General features: G+C 41.9%; 1 protein-coding gene across 1 annotated transcript in view; it reads right to left on the bottom strand.

Annotated features, from left to right (window-relative positions):
* Nucleotides 1-17,856, bottom strand: part of CLOCK (clock circadian regulator) — a 2,173,159-nt gene that overhangs the window by 1,689,060 nt on the left and 466,243 nt on the right. Inside the window, exon 3 of the mRNA XM_044062477.1 lies at nucleotides 5,694-5,871. The gene's annotated coding sequence lies outside the window, so the exon portion shown is untranslated. The remainder of the gene's footprint in view (nucleotides 1-5,693; nucleotides 5,872-17,856) is intronic.

A 17,856-nucleotide genomic window follows, 5' to 3' on the forward strand; every position in this document is an offset into this window, starting at 1 on the left:
TCCATGGGACCTAACAATATCCCTGGCTGTGTTCTACATGAACTACAGAGTGAACTGGCACCTCACCTGTGTGCCCTGTTCAATCACAGCCTCAACTCAGTCTTTGTCCCTACCGAATGGCGCTCTGCTACAGTCATCCCTCTCCACAAAACAGCAGTGACTACAGACCCTGGGAACTATCGCTCCATTAGCCTGATGAGTCTGATATGCAAAGCTATGGAACGCATCATCATGGACCTAATAAACAAGGATATAGGGAATCTCCAAACTCTGGATCCCACCCAGTTTGGTTTTGTGAAGGGTAGATCACGCCTGCTCAACTTGGTTGACTTATTTGAGTCAGTCACCAGAGCTGTGGATGAAGGCAAGGTGGTTCATACAACCTACCTTGATCTGGCCAAGGTGTTTGATACCATTCCCCATTCAGGAATCATAGAAAAACTCGCTAAGCTAGGCATCAACCCCTATATCACTAGAAGGGTTGCAAACTGGCTCACAGATGGAACCCAGAGTGTGAAAGTAGCGGACTCCAAGTTAGACTGCCGACCAGTCACAAGTGGAGTCCCACAGGGTTCGGTCCTGTGTCCTCTCCTGTTTGGTATCTACTTCTCTGAAGTCCAGGCCAACACAAACAGTCTCTTGCTGACAAAGTTTGCAGATGATTGTAGGTTGGGAGCAGTTATTAACTCTCCAAGTGATGCTGACATCCTACAGAAAGGCCTCACTAAGACCAACAACTGGTGTCAGAACCATGGCCTTAACTTCAACGCCAAAAAATGTGTCCCTTTCAGAAAAACCCAGTTCCCATGAATTACGACATCGATGGTAGTCCACTGAACATGTTGTATCTTTTGGCTTTTCCTGGTTAAGGGTCGCCACAGGGGAACTCCGGTCCACTAATGATTGGCAGTAGATTTATACGTACCAAGTTGCCAGCCCTGACACACAACCTTCAATGAAGGTACGCCCATTCGCGCACGTCTCCACACAGAAGACGCTTTAGCTGGGAATCGAACAGGACATCTTACTGTGAGGCGACAACGCTACTGCAGCACCACCACCACAGACCAGTCCACTGAACAGAGAAAGTGTAATAAGAGATCTGGGAACACAGGCTGACAGCAGCCTCTCTTTTGACCACCACATTGCCACTGTGGTCAGAAAATCCTTCTATGTGGCACATCTCATTACTAAGGGTTTTGCATCCAGGAAGAAAGAGGTCATTGTCTCCCTCTACTCTTCCCTCATTAGGCCAATCATCGAGTCCAATGCCCCATTTGGCATGTACCTCACTAGACACCTGCAACAACTGGAGATGATGCAAAAGTACCTCACAAAGAGGATCCTAGGCCTTAAACACTTGTCCTATATGGACAGACTCAAAAAACTCCAACTATTCTCTGTCTCATATCACCTACTTAGAGGCGATCTCTGCTTGACATACAAAGCCACGTCTGATCCAGCTCTGTTAGAAGTGCTACATCTAAAGAAATCCCAATCCCTCCGCACCACACACTCCAGTGACCTCAACCTCATTACCACAATCAAAAGAATGCTCTGTAGGGACAGGTTCATAACCCAGAGGCTGCCCTTGCTATGGAATGGACTTCCCATACATGTCAAACAGAGCACCTCATTGGCCCTCTTCAAGAGAAACCTTGATGAGTGGATGGGAAATAGAAAATTCACCCAGCAGATCACTCCAGTGGCTCTACTCGACAGAGGCACTGGGAACTAAGGTTGGGTGGCACAATGTCAGGGTAATCCTATGGGCTAGGTTTGTAAAGACTCCAGGGCCATTAGCCTAGTACACAACTATGAACCTATAAAAAAATGGTATACTTTGTAGCTTTCAAACAAGCCACTTGAAAAGTTACTATTCCTCAACAGAAACGTGCCAGGTCTGCAAAACAAACTATTTAGAAATAATTCATGAACTGTTGTTATATTGTTTCTTTCAAGTTATTAACAAGTTATTAAGAGGAGATCTCTACCTGGTTTACAAGGCAACATCTTATCTGTAGGATGTTCTGTATTTCACTTGAAGAGAGTTCTTCAGGGCTTAATTGCCTGATCACAAATGCTTTATTTTACTGTTGCAGCAAAACTACTGGGAAGTGTTTTAAGCAGTTTCCTCCTTTCCCACTGTCATGTGCCTATCAAGTTAGTTAATATACATAATTTGGGGGTGCAGGAGGCTTGCTCATACAAAAAAAAATATTTCAAGCTGTCCACTTACTATGCATATAGCAGGCAGTTGTGACTGTACATCTGTGTTCCAAACAATCAGGTTTTAATCACAAGTAGTAGAAATAATCTGGTTCTATTTGAAGTGTATACTTGTATCACAGGGGAGCTGGTTCTAGGGATCTGGGGACTTAATACTAAAAATACATCAGGAATAGAAAACAGCAGTGCCTTCCAAATTTCTGGAATAAGCTTTCCTTCACAAATCAGCAGTAAATCAGTCATTAACTTCCTTCACAAATCAACATGGACTTAAGGCAACTAAAGCTGAACCTAGAACTGCATACTAATCAAACTCATATGTGCATCATCATTTCTATTTAAGGATGACAATTTTTTTGTATAGCTACGGTCACATCCCTTACTGCCTGACAATCATCACCATCTAATTGCCAATCAAACCCATTTACTCCCTTTGACCTACTGGTAGCAACATTTTACATCACTAAGTTTGAGAAGAAGGGAGGCTTCTCTCCAATGGAATTTGCTTCCAAGGAATCCTCAGTTCTTTTCTTCCCAATAGCGACAACCAAGGTCTGACCACTAGAAAGCAGCTATCCTAGACAGGCTCAATATTTAATACATTTCTTAATCAGGTAAGCCCACTAGACACATTCCTTTTCAGTGGGTGACTCAGGAGTACTGTCCAGTCAAGTGACTTGCTCAGACGTGCACTGTAGGTAAGTGGAGATTGCAGGTGTGAAACCCTGCACCCCAGACTACAAGCAGCAGCTCAATAGCAACTCAGAGCCCAACTCCTCTGGCCTAATTCCCAGATTACCTTACTACCCATGTTCTCTGGTGTCCAAAAAGGAAAAATGTCACAAAAGGGCCTGCACTGCCAAATGTGTGTATTTCTTCACAGTTCTAATCCTACTACAGGCACATTACCTACTTGGCAGATCAAAGCTTTGTTCCATTTATAAGCCAGCACCTGTCCTCCACCAAGTAGTGCTCTGACCCCAAAAGCAAGATGCTTTCTGCCCTGTCCCCAGGACAGGTGAGACAATGCTGGCTACCCACTTCTAGCTCTTAACAGCCTATTTCTCCACTGCTTGGACCCATTAGTCAAAAGTGGAGCTGTTGCAAGGGTTACATTCATCTGTACCATAGCACTGGTAAAGGATGTTCTAATTTACTCAGTAAGCATATATAATCAAACATAATAACTACTATTATTAACCATTTAAAACAAACAAACAACGGGACCCAACCCACAACCCCCAAAAAAACAAATTCTGTCATAAAGGTGAAAATATTTTCACAGTGGCTTAGCAAGATATCCTTGACCCATCACTCTCCTGCTTAATCCTGCACTTCTGGGGGTGGGGGATTATATGATAGGCTGCTGGACAGCATTCCCTTCAAACTGATTTTAGGATATTTATATTTACTTACTTGTTTGTTTTGTTTTCAGTTTATGAACTGCCAAATTGTTGATCTTCTAATCCAGGGATGCAGAACTCATAGCTGCATACTGCACATGTGCAGAGTTCCAATTTCTGAAGAAAAAAAGTTGACTTGATATCTGTGTGCACACTCCCCATACTGGAGAAAGTATTACTAGTTATCCAGCTGTCATATATGAAAGGTGGTAAAAACAGCACTTTAACGGGGACTGCTTAGGCTACTAGACACAGTAAGTAGCCATCTTCCATTGGTTCAGGCTACCTTAAGTGACTGGTGCCTGAAACAGCCCGAAAACCAAAAATAAAAGAAAACTCAACATGTGGATGAAGCATCAAGGTGTATGTGTGGAAATATATTTTATTATTATTATTATTATTATTATTATTATTATTATTATTAAATAAGCTTTTTTAATGAATTGTGTGTGTCCTTTATTCATTCATTTATTTAATAATCATATATCTGAGAAGTATACAGTAAAAGTGGCTGTAACTGGCAGGTACATCTGTGTGTGCACCCATGCACATGGGGAGTAGAAATGGACTGTACCATATGTGTGACAGCAACAAGACGGAATAAATTACTGTACTCATATTTATTCAGCCATTCTTTTAATCACAATCAGACATCTGAGGTGTACACAGTAAAGTAAATGTAACTGGTAAGGATGAAGGCAGTCTGCGGATGAAACTGACTGATCCCTGTCAACATCATTTTTAAACACACACGGATCTGGTTTGGCCTGTTGTGGTAAATATATTAAGACCACCACAATGAGAATAAAATTGACTTTAAAAGTGTTATGACAGCTGGTAAAAAGATAACTTTCACATTGAGAACCTCAAAATATTCAGAACAGGAATAAACACACATGAGAAACTGACTGTCCTTGAACTGAAATCTCAAGCAACTTCATCCCATAAAGTTTTGCCTGCTTTTGTGGTACATATGATAAATCTGACATTTTACCATCAGTTCAATACATTGAGACATTCCCAGCAAAAATTGATTATGTGTTATTTCTTTACAATTCCAAAGTATGCTTCATATACTCTAGCACATCCGCATACAGCTAGATTAGCAGTCACTCTATTGGGTTTGAACATCAACCCTTGTGATTCAGAAAATTCGACATGACAAGTGCAGTGGACTTAACCTGGCAATAAAACTTTTCTCTTGTGGTATAGCTATCCTGCCTGTATCACATTTTAATAATGAAACATTTTCGGTATGATGAATGTAACAATCTCCGAGCTAGACTGCAACATTGATTGGCTCTAACAAAACTATTCTGATGAACGGGAATAAGACATGGCCCTACTCAGAGTTGCAGTGGCCTAAAAATGAGAATAATAAAAGCAAGAGGGTGCAGACATTTGCCTTTTACTTTAAAATCTTCATGTGCTGTCATTGTGCAAAATGCACAGATATGACAGTAGAGTATGTGCTTAAATCACAGATGTACTTAAATAGCCTGTGCAATCAGTGGCAACCAGTCTTCTGTTTACAGGTGATGGGTTTCATGATATTATAATGGAACCTATTTAACTACCTCACATGTATAAACAAACTCTCTTTTGCAAAGGAGCCCTGGCAAATGTTTTAAGGAGGAAAGCTACTGCTATAAGACTGTTTAGCATGTGCAGTAGATAATGACTATTTTATGTAACACTACAACCTTGCTGAAGGTTAAGCTTCCTACTACACAGTCCTATCCCATTCCACCTAGCCCTACCCATTCAGTTACTTGCTGCCTCCCCTTGCTTTAAAGTCACCAGCCACAATGAAAATTAAGCATCCCATTCCCGTCTGACCACTAATCACTGCAATGCACAAACCAATGGTGTGCTTTCAGCTTCATATGTAAAGGAACAACAATTCAACACTCAGTAGAGTGCAAATCATGTCATGTAAAAATACAACTTTTGCAATCAAATACATCGTTCAGGTAAACCAGTTTTAGTTAACCACCTAAAGTAATACAAAGGGAAAGAATTCATGTGAAAAAAAATGCTTGAGGACAAATGAACAAATACCTCTGCACTTCCTTCAAAATGTTGTCTTTTGAAGTATTCCACAATCAATGCAACAATAAACCAATCAGGGTCAGTATCACTTCATAACTTGAGTCTCTGTCGTCATTCTTCTAGCTTTCCTCAATCCTGCCATTGCTATCATTGTTCTTCTTTCACCGTGCTGTGCTGACCTGCAGAACTAAAAAAAAAAAAATCAAGGCCACGGGACGTCTGACAATGCCATTCTCTGTTCAAAAGCAACCTCACAGCCACTTCCTTCAAATAAGGCAATATCGGAGAAGGGAACATGGAACAGACATGACTGAAAACACAGAAAGCCAGTCAGCCAGGTTTGTCCTTTTATTTTTAGCCCAAACCCTGGGGCAGAACACTATTATGTTCCTTTTGTCAGTCCTGAGGAAACAGCAAAACCTGCATCAGAAGCAGCAGCAAGGTAATATTTTGCATGTGTCCTGTTTCTGTGAAGTAATTTAATCAGCTGTAAACAAGACTGGAGCTGTTAAAAATATAAACACAGACTTGCAGTTGTTAAAAAAAGTTTGTCTATGTCTTACCATAGGTAAGAAGTTTTGAAGAAAAGCATAGGTCAAACAGACTGGTTTCCAGAAGTGCAGTTCTAAGGGTACTTCACTTCTGTAAGATATTTAATCACAATGCGTTTCATACAGGCACCACTAAATTAAAAACAAACTATTATGCAAAGGCAGAGGACAAATCTGAATCAGGTTCTGCTTTCCTACTAGTTCACTATTGTAAAATGCTAAGACTCTTTCTGAAGACACTCAAAACTGTTACCACTTTACTGAACAGCCAACATGGTCACAGGGCAGTAGCAGTACCTTACTGAATGCGTTTCAATTCAGTCACCCTCATGCCTTTTTACACCTGCTGAGAACATCGAAACATAAAAGTATGACCTCAAACTGAAGGAGGGTAAAGTCTGTAGCATATCACTTTCTCGACTAACCTAATTAGGATTAAACTAATTTCTTTCAAAAATGGATCTAGACCGAGACATACGGCACAAATCAATGTGAGCTGTAGTCAGTTATAAATAAAATCAACAATCCTTGGTAAAGACTTTATATTTTTCTTGGTGAATGGTTGGTATGGCACAGTTTTTAGGACTGAAAGGCAGACTTTTCCAAAAGAGAACTAGAATCCTGCACAATAGGTGTTAAAAGAGTTGCCAAACCAAGCAGTTCACCTGAATAGTTATTGCTGTAATCATCTGTACTCCATTTTATCCAGAAAATAAAATATGATCTTTAACAGTTGAAAGAAAACTGTAAAATGAAGTGAACCTCTCCATTTTAATTTTCCAGAAACACTAAATATTCTCCTGAATATATTCTGGAGGAGGAAGTTAAGAGAAATGAACCCTGACTAACCCCACTCAAACAGAAACTATATATGAGAACCTAGCTACAAGTATAAAACTCTGATCCTTAAAATGGTCAGAATTAATTTGTCTCTCACCTGCTGGTAAGATATGAAATACGGTTGATAGCATGCATGTTAGCCACATTAAGGCTACGTGTTTCCCCTTTACAGATATAATCTCTATCTCCTCCTCAACCACTTTAAGGCTAAATGTTTACCCTTCTCAGATGTAATCTCCAACTATTTCCTCCTTACATATTAACTTCCATCCCTTTCCTGTCTGTACTTCAGAAAAACATGTAATTATGTGTATATAGCTTTAAACAAATATCTATGTTGTTAAAATACAAAATAAGAATTTCAATGTAATTACACTTGTTTATGTATATTTGGAGCTTTTCTCCCCCGGCCTCTGCTGAAAATGGACATGTATCCAGTCGGCCTTTCCCAGTTAACAAATGTAAAATAAATAAATAAAAATAAATATTTCCTTTTAAACTGTCAGATTATAATTCATTCCATGTACTCATCACACAGCAAATGAATGTTAGAAACATACATCTGCACTTACTTCAGTCTGAAGCTGAAGCACACCGTCTATTTTCTGCAGGTTGACATCATCAGCTTATTACTGAATGTCTCTTGGTTATGAATGTCTGTGAACTACTGACATGAGCAATGAATACAAGGCTTACTGAAACAAGATAAACAAGCTCTGGCAGCCTGTAAAGTAGGTCAGTCGGCTAACAGGTTATTAGGTCGTCAGTGGTGAGAAGATTCGCAAAGCAGCAATGCATCATTAGCTGTCTTTTTTGATCTTTTACAATTTCTCACTGCTTTACAATCTTAAGAGACAGAAAGCAAGAACAACTATCACAACGTTAGATTTAAAATGAAGGGAAAAATGCATGCTTTAGAAAGCAATATATTCATGACAGGACACAGGTATTTCTCAACAACGCAAATAAACTATTCCAGACCACCCTGAGTAAAGACACAAGCTAATCTATGAATGCAATGAATATTTTGGCTATGCATCTCTGTTTATTAAAAGATCATAGCACATGGATGTTTCAGGTAAAAAATTTAAAATCATAAGAATCCTGCATTAGGGGAAAATAATACTGCATCACAAAAGTCTACTGCTTGGATAGACATTTCAGGTATACAACAAAAAGTACAGTTGTGTACACTTACCATAAATGTAGATGTTCGAATGTGTTCACTGTTGCAGTCATAACACTTGGGTTATCTGCCTGCAGGTAGCCCTCAGTTGACCCGAATGCCAGAGTCTTGGGATTTCTGTGTCGGATGCTGTCGCCTCTTCCATGACGTGTGGTTGTCAGGAGTATAAAACATGCAGCTGATGCCATTTCATCAGTTTTTCTTGCCCCAAATGTCAGGGGTCCTCAAAATAGGAAGCTATTATATGGTGTGGAACACCACCAGTAAAAAGTAAATACCACTGCCATTGAAAATGGCCACAAAGAGGATAGGTAGAAAGGATAGAGAAACCAGGGGGCTGGAGGGAGGGAAACCAGGACTGCAACAGCGAATACACTTGAACATCTACATTTATGGTAAGTGTACACAACTGTACTATGTTCTTCGTGTTTCAGTGTTGCAGTCATCACACTTGGGTTGATTCCCAAAGCTGAGGAACGGAGGAGGCAGTCAAGAAGTGTTAGGGCTGGCTAGCAGGCCTTGTAAGACTCCTGTAGCAAATCCAGCTCTGGACTTAGAAAAAATAGGTAAGTGGTAGTGCTTGGTGAAGGTGTGTACAGAACTTCAGGTTGCAGCTTCTAGAATGTCCCTGGTAGGGACTCCCCTGAGAAATAGCCCTAGTGGAATGTGTTCTGATCCCCTGTGGTGTAGGTTTTCCATGGTGCTTGTAGCAGAAATGGATGCAGTGTGCTATCCATTTGGAAATGGTTTGCTTTGAAATGGCCTTGCCCTCTGCCCCTGAAGCAAAGCGGACTAGCAGCTGGTCAGATTTTCTGAAAGGTTTAGTCCTGTTGAGGTAGAACCTGAGCTGTCTGTGCACATCCAAGGAGTGCAGGATCCTTTCCCCTTTATTCTGAGGATTAGGGAAGAAGGTTAGCAAATGGATGGATTGGTTTAGAGCCACACTGGACACCACCTTAGGCATAAAGGACGGGTTAGTCCTGAGGGAAACCCTGTCAGCATGGAAAATAATGAAGGGTTCCACAGTCATTAGTGCCTGTAACTCAGACACTCTTCTTGCTGAAGTTATGGCTTGAAGCAAGGCTGTTTTCCAAGAGAGGAATTTTAACTCTGCTGAAGAAGCAGGTTCAAAAGGGGGAAGTGTGAGCTTTTCCAGTACAAAGTTAAAGTCCCAGGCATGGGTGGGAGCTCTTCTAGGGGGCCTTAAATTGTTAGCCCCTCTCAGGAACTATTTGATGAGAGGGTGAGAAAAGAGAGGTGGCTCAGTATTATAATGAGCTGAGACGGCAGAGGCATGAATCTTAATGGAGGAGAAGGATAGGCCTCTGTGGAGTAGCCCTGCTAGGTAATCCAGGATTTGAGGTAAGGAGAGCACTGCTGCTGTGTCCTTTCCTTGAGACCGATTCCAAGAACAATATCTTTTCCACTTTTCAGCATAGGATTTCCTAGTACTAGGCCTTCTGGCCTCAAGAATGATGTCCAGCACCTGTCTGTTGAGGGTTGCTGGTGGTGTATTCAGGGTATAAGCCAGGCTGCAAGGTTTAGGGTTTTCAACTGTGAATGTAAAACCTGTCCCTCCTGCTGAGACAGCAGGGAAGTTGTCTGATGTAGGTGCCAGGGTGGCACTGTTGTCAGACTGAGTAGGAATGGGTACCAGTGCTGGTGTGGCCAGTCTGGGGCAATAAGAATTGCCCTTGGCCTGTCCTGTCTGATCTTGAGTAGTACTTTTGAGAGGAGTGGGCAGAGGGGGAAAGGCATAAATTGAGAGGTTTTCCCATGTGAAGGATAGGGCATCCACCTTCCAGGCCCTGCTGTGAGGGTTCCTGGTGCAGAATTTGCTCAACTGGTGGTTCTCGGGGGAGGCAAAGAGGTCCACCTCCTGTGTCCCCCAACTCTGAATTAGAAGTTTGAAGGAGTTGGGCTCCAATTTCCACTCATGTGGGTCCAGTAGATGTCTGCTTAAGTCGTTTGCCAGTGAATTTTGTTTGCCTGGCAGGAACTGAGCTTGTAGGTGCACTTGGTTGCTCAAGGCTGTGTTCCACAGAGCCATGGCTAACCTGCAGAGTGGGTAGGAATGGGTTCCCCCCTGCTTATGTACCACATAACTGTGGTGTTGTCTGTCTTTATCAGGAGCTGTCCTGGAAGGATTAGGTATGTGAAGGCTGTCAGAGCATTCTGTACAGCCAGAATCTCTTTTTGACTGACATGCAGGAGAATTTGTCCTGGGCTCCACTAGCTTTGAAAGCATTTGCCTGCCATGTCAGCCCCCTGCATAGTCTGATGTGTCTGTTGTCAGGGTTTGGGCGGCAAGGGGTTGAGTGAAGGGCAGTCCCTTGTTGTGACTGCATGCTTCTGCCCACCAAAGGAACTCTGCCCTTAGACAAGGTATAATAGGAATCACTGTTTCCAGGTCTTGAGAATGTTGACACCAAAGACTTTTTAAGTACCACTGAAGTTTCCTCATATGCAGTCTTGCATATGGAATTTGCAGAATGCATGAGGCCATGAACCCTAGGGCTTGCAATATTTTCCTTGCAGATAGCTGGGTTTTGATAGCCATTTGTTCGAAGTAGCTGGTCAAATAGACCTGCTTTTCTGGAGTGAGGAATGCCATCTGGGACGTTGTGTCCAAGCTTGCTCTCAGGAATACAATTTTTTGACTGAGCAACAGTTGCGATTTCTTTTCATTGATGGTGTACCCCAAAGAAGTTAGGAGTCTTTTTACAAATGTCAGGTGCTGAAGTAGCAACTCCTGACTATCCGCCTGAATCAGGCAATCGTCCAGGTATGGGAAAATTTGAATATTTCTCTGCCTGCAGTATGCAATGGCTGGAGCCAGGCACTTTGTGAATACTCTGAGCGCAGTAGATAAGTCAAAGGGAAGTGCAGAGAACTGATAGTTCATAGAGCCTGCCCTGAAACGTAGATATTTCCTGCAAGACTCCCTTATGGGAATGTGCAGATAAACTTCTTTTAAGTCTAGGGTGACTAACCAGGCATCCTTGGCTAGCATAGGGAGAAGCTGTTGTAGGGTAAGCATTTTGAATTTTGTAAACACCAGAAAGGTGTTGAGAATTGATAGATCCAGGCTAGGGCGCCAAGAGCCCTCTTTTCTGGGCACCAGGAACAGTCTGGAGTAGAAACCCTGTCCCATTTGTTCTACTGGAACAGGTTGAATAGCCCTGATATTGAGAAGGGAAAGTACTTGCTTTTGAGCCTCTGCCCACTGGTTTGAAGGAAGGTCTGGAAACCCACTTGGGGTTGGCAGTGAATGGAAGTAAAATCTGTATCCCTGGGATACAATGTTTAGAACCCATTGGTCCTGAGTACTGGACATCCAGTTTTTTGTATGACGGGCAAGTTTTCCTCCTAGGGTCGCAAGTAATTGGGCATGGCTGGAAGGGATAACTGAAAAGTCATTTTGAACTTTTTCCATATGGGGGTGGCTTACCACTCCCTGTTTTTGAGGTGGGAGCACTCCATTGTTTAGATCTCTGCATACCCTGAGACTGTAGTCTTGGTGGTCTGTTTCCCCTGGGTTTGGGCTGAGAAGGCCTGGAAGGTGCTGGAAAGGACCAGTTTTTAGAAGGCCAATGCCTACTGAATCTAGGTGGCAGCACCTGAAAGAATTCTTTGACAGTTTTCATAGATTTAGCTTTTTCCTCCATCTTTTTAAGAACAACTTCTGCTTTGGTTCCAAACAAACGGTCCTGATTTAAAGGAGCATCTAGTAATTTTGCTTTGACATGATCTGGCAAGATTTGTTCCTTCAGCCAAGCATGCCTTCTCAGTACAGACCCAGTGACTGCAGCCCTGCAAGATGCTTCTAGGGCATCAAAACCACACTGCAAAATATGTTTAATAACTTGATTTGCAGAATGCATTAACTCTTGTAAATCTTTATTTTCTGCACAATCTGGAAGTAACACCACTTTTTGTTTAATTAGTTCCATAATATACTACTGGTACTTCAACATGTGAAACTGGAAATTCAATGCTTTGATGGCCAGAGTTGCAGAGGTATATACCTTCTTACCCCATCTGCCTAAAGCTCTGGAATCCCTGTCTGAAGGGGTAGGGTTTTTGGCTGCAGTAGCCTTAATGCCTTTAGGTCCCTGGGAAATGGTCTCTGGATCCACAGTAGGATTCTTAAAGAGCAATTTGTGAGAATCAGGTACTCTGTAGTACCTGTCAGGTTTTTTAGTGGCTGGTGGTAAAGTGTCTGCAGTAAGACTGGATTCCATGAAGACATCATCTACAATATTCAGGACAAGGGGTACAGCTAGAGGCCTGTGCTGAGGCAACTCAAAAAATTCTCTGATTCTCTTTTTGGACTGAGGATAGTCCTGACATTCCCAGTGGAAATGCTCTCTTAAAGTATGCAAGGTTTCACCAAAAGAAAAATCCTCTGGAGGGGAGGCAGAGGGAATGGAGTCCTCTGCATCCGAATCCTCATAGGTTGATAAAGGTATGTCCTGGAAATCAGAAGGGTCAGAGTCATCGGACTCCTGGTCTGTAGAATCAGAAGGAAACTCGATTCTTTGTCTTTTAGCAGGGAAAGGCTGGCTTCCCCTAATTAAAGTAATAAAGTCTTCAGCTATATTAAGCATTTGTTTTTGTGGCATGGGAGCTTGAGCATGCGCTTTGGTCGTCGGTTTTCTAGTGCGAACTCTGGGCCTGAGAAACTCGGTAGTTTTAGATAAAAATGAAGTTGTCGGCTTAATATTAACATCAGTAGGTCGGAATACACCCTCAGAAGCCGGTGCCTGCACAGCGGTACCGGACCCATCTAAGGTAGAGACATCTGCAGGTTCCACAGTCGAAGAAGCATCTCGCGGCATACTGGACTCTGAATGGGTCTCAGCAGAGGCCTGGGAATCTGTAGAAACAGGCATCAGGGGCTGCAAAGGCACCTCACTGAGTACCGGCAGACTGGCGACTAGCTTAACGGAAGCATCATTGGCAGTTTTGAACCTATGCGGTCTGTCTCTGTTTTTACCTTTATATTTTTTCGGAAGATCGGTAGTCGGATGGCTTATCGAAGCCATTTTGGAATACGGAGAACGACAGCGAAAGAATTTAGTGACAAAGATAGCCTGAAGATGAATAGTTTGGGCGTTAAACAAGGCACAAAACTGACAGCGAGGGACATCGTGGTCTGGGCCTAAACAGGTGACGCAGTAAGAATGAAAATCTCAGTGAGGTATTTGCTTTCCACAGGCAAGATAATTGTTAACTTTTTCTGACATCGGTTAGAGCAAGAAAAAAGGATCCCCAACAGGGTACTTAGCTTTAGAAAACTTCAGGTTTGAAACTCGAAAAATGAAAATTTCAGGTAGCGGCCGACCGGCACCTGCGAACCGCTTCTGCTTCGGGCTCCTTCACGGCAAGAAGGACTGATGTAATGGCGTCGGCTGCATGTTTTCTACCCCTGACGACCTGACGTCATGGAAGAGGCGGCAGCATCCGATGCAGAAATCCCAAGACTCTGGTATTCGGGCTACCTGTACACAGATAACCCAAGTGTGATGACTGCAACAGTGAAATACCAAGAACATCAATAAATGGCCATTAATCTTTCACTCTGTTGAGTAAATATTCAGCAATAAACTAGAGCTGAGAGAACTCTGAAAACCTACTTTCTCAATAACATTTAAAGTCGTATGGTTAACATCTTCACATGTGGCTTCTGTGTTTAACAAGGCTTTAATCGCAGAATATGGAAGCCAAGCAGCAGTGTGATAAACACTCTCACCATACTCCTCTCCCACCACTGCTGATTATGCTGAATAATTAGTTTTATGATAGAAGTTGTACATAAAACACTAAAGAAGGTACAGCTGAGTAAGTACACTTACCATAACAGTAGATGTTTGAATGATCACTGCTGCAGTAGCCTTAGCTATACGGGTTATATCCCACACAGGATGCAACAGCTAGCCAGCCTCCAGAGCTTCAAGGGCACCCTCCATGTGCTCAAACCCTTAGCTCAAGCTAAGATGAATAAAAAGAGTGGTTTGGGTAGCAAGCCCTTCAGAGCTTTCATGCCAAAGGAGAGGGAGGCTAGAGTCCTGAAAAGGTCAATGATAGAAAACTAATGATAAAACATAGGCTATACCAGTAAGGTATGTTCCCCACATATGAACTTGTCTGGTAATACCAATATTTACGGGGGCATGATAAGATGAACTATTTAGGGATTTGGATTAAAACAGATTCTATTATGGCAGCTAAGGATATTTTGCAAGGGTCTAAACAAAAGATAATGCAACAAGTGAGAAGCTGGAAGTTCTTCCATGATGGATATGAACACAGAAAGGTAAAGAACAACTATCACAATGTTAGATTTAAAATATTTCTAGTTCCTTTAGTATTATATACAGGTCAGGCATTTTTTTTAAATCAACCAGAGCAGGATGTGTGGACCATAATTAAAAAATTGAAGAAATTGATTTGGGTGGGAAAGAAGACAAAAGTTAAGTGGGATAAGTTATTTCTTCCCACAGAACAGGATAGTTTAGGATTACCAGATCTGATTGGATATTTTACAGCTGCAAAGGTCAGGCTCATATACAGCATAAGCAGAAGACTACAAATCAATGTGGAAAGAAATGATGCTGAAATGGAGGAGTTCATGAAATAAGGACAAAATAGGATTTAGGATGCAGGCACTTAAGAACAGTAACAACCATGTAAAAGTAGCAGGAAATATTTTGAGAACTAATCCAATAAGGGAATGGAGAAAGGATATTTTACCAATAGGGATGACTGTAAATAGGGGCACAGAAAATGGGAAAGAGCCAACTCATTAATCACTTTAGTCATGAAGGAAGGTAAGAAGGAGAGGCCATCAGGACTTGAAGCTCAGAAATCCTTCTGGCAGAAGGGATGGTAGCAAAATGGTTTTCCAAGTACAAAACTTTATGGAGATGTAGAAACTACTGGTTCAAAAGGTAGCACAGTAAGCTTTTCTAAGATAAAATTAAGATTTCAAGGAGGGGGAGTAACCCTCGTAGGTGGATTAAAATAAAGGACATCTTTGAGAAACTACTTTACCTCAATTCTACAAAGCAGGGTAGGATCAAGAGGCTTACATGCAGAAATGGCAGACAACTGTGTGTGAACAGGGGAATAGGCTAGACCATCTTTTCAAAGCTGACAAGTAAGAAGAGATGGTGGGAATCCCTGAATTTAAAGAATTTTTTTTTTTCCAAAACCAGACAGAAATCTTTTCTATCTGGACATATAAAATTCTCTAGTGAAAGGTTTGCTCACCTCCTGAAGAACCTTAAGCATGTCATCAGAATACTAGTGTCTGAAAGGGATTAGAATTCTATCATCCACGTCGGGTTGAGAGCTAGCAAGAAGGGATGAAGCAGATAACCCTTTCTTCTGTGTGAATAAGTCTACTCTGTACGGTACCTTGAGATGATGACCTTAGGCCAAATAATGAAGGAGGAAGCAGTGCTGCTTTGGCCAAAAGGGAGTCACCAGTAAGATTTTTGGTCTGTCCCTTTGGATTTTTAACAGAACTTTTGGGATTAGGGGAAATGGAGGGAAGACATGAAAATTTCCCCTCCAAAGAAAAAGAAAAGACATGGTGTAAATTCTCCAAGCCCCAGGACAATGACTCTTGGAGCAAAGGAGCCTGAGCTGTCTGGCCTGAGTGATGGCAAATAGTCCACAAATGGGGTATTCCTCAGATAGATCTATGTCCAGGAAGACTTTGCTGTTAAACATCCATTCATGAGGGTCTTCCATAGATCTGCTTAATGAATCTGCAAGAATACTGTCCTGGAAAGAAATGTAAACTGCTTGCAAACAGATTTTCTTTTATAACTTGCTCCCAAGCAAAAAAAAAAAAAACAGTCTGCACAGATTACTGGAATTTTCCTTCCATTTGTTTCTATACCATATGACTATTGTGTTGTCTGTGGAAATCCTGGGGATCCTGGAAGCCATGTGTGAGAAAATACCAGTAGAGCCTGAATGAGTGCTCTCATCTCTTTCACACTGAAGTGTCCCTTCCTTTACTTAAGAGTCCACTGACCCTAAAATACTAAGCAGCCTGTCCATGCACCCCAAGCTAGATCTGATGCATCTGCGTGAAGTTCCTAAGTGAGAACAGTTGGTTTGAATGACAGTCCTGGATTCAGCTGGACATGAGAAATTTACCTTTTCTAAAAAGAGAGTTAAATTGGTGCAAATGGAATCTCAGTACCCAATGGGTGACAAATGTTGAGACCAGGGAGACGCTGGGTACCACTGGATCCTTCTCATTTGGAGTCTGGCAAAGGGAATCATGAGGATGGAAACTGCTATGAATCCCAGAGCCCTTAGAATTCCCCCTGCAGGACAAGACTGAAGAGGAAGGCGTGACTGAAAATACATGGAGAGAATCTGAATTTTTTCTTGTGGGAGAAAAGCTACAATTAGACCAGTGCCCAGCTTGCACCCCAAAAAGACTATATCCTTTGTAGAAGGCAAAGCAGACTTTTTTAAGTCATCATGAAGCCCAACCACTGCAGGAAGGAGATAGTGTAGTTGAGATGTTCTCCAGAGAGGTTGCCTGTATAAGGTCATTGAGGTATGAGAATATTTGAATTCCCTGAGTCCTGCAAAAGAAAATAGCTGGACCAAGGCACTTCGTAAAAGTCCTGGGGGCTATGGGTAACCAAAAGGGTAAAGAGAAGAACTGAAAGTGTGATGAACAAGCTGAGAACCAAAGGGACTTCCTGTAAGAAGGGTGGATGGGAACATGAAGGTAAACAAAGTAAGATGAACGGGAGAAGAGTTTGAAGGAAAATATTCTGAAAGAAGGAACCTTCGGGAAAAGTATTAAAGTGAGACAAGTACAAACTGTCTCTCCATTCTCCTTTTGTGGGTATAAGGAAAAGCCTTGAATAAAAGCCTTTCCCTAGATGTTGCAAGGGTACAGACTCTGTGGTCCCTTATTTGAGAAAAGCCTACAAAATATGAAGAAGAAGAAAAAGATGCACCTGGTTGAAAGGACGGGGAGGAAGGCCTCTAAAGGCTGGAATTTCTTTCAAAGACATTTTGGAGCCATTTTTAATGATAGATAGTACTCACTTGCATGAAGCGATCAGCTGCCAAACTGGAAAAGAGGAGGTTAGTCTTTTTGGTAAGGGGAGGAGGTCGACCAAGGAGGAAAGGAGAAGGAAGGAAGTAGTCAGACTAACTTGTCTTCAAGATTTGGAATCTTTTGTAGGCTTGACCTGAAATCTTTTCTTTTTTAATCTTCCTGTTTTTCTCAGTAAAATTTGGTCCTTACAGGAAAAGGAAGAAATTATTTTGTTACCTAGGAAATGAAATGAGAAAGATTTACTTAAAAGTCTTGCATTATTTTACCTTTCTCTTCCAAAGATTTAAACAGGTCTGCTGCAGCAGGTCCATACAGGAAACCCCTGTGAAGAGAGGAGTCAAATAGCTTTGCTTTGCTTTTATATGCTCAGGAAAAGACTGAGAATGAAGCAATGCAAATCTCTTGTTGGCAGACCCAGTAGCAGCCACCCTGGAAGAATTCTCCAATGCGTATGTCTGGCCACCTGTGCAGCCTGGCCCACCACAGAACTAA

This window comes from Protopterus annectens, chromosome 2.part1, assembly GCF_019279795.1.
Source record: "Protopterus annectens isolate FY-2018-M chromosome 2.part1, PAN1.0, whole genome shotgun sequence".
In the NCBI taxonomy this organism is placed as follows: domain Eukaryota; kingdom Metazoa; phylum Chordata; order Ceratodontiformes; family Protopteridae; genus Protopterus; species Protopterus annectens.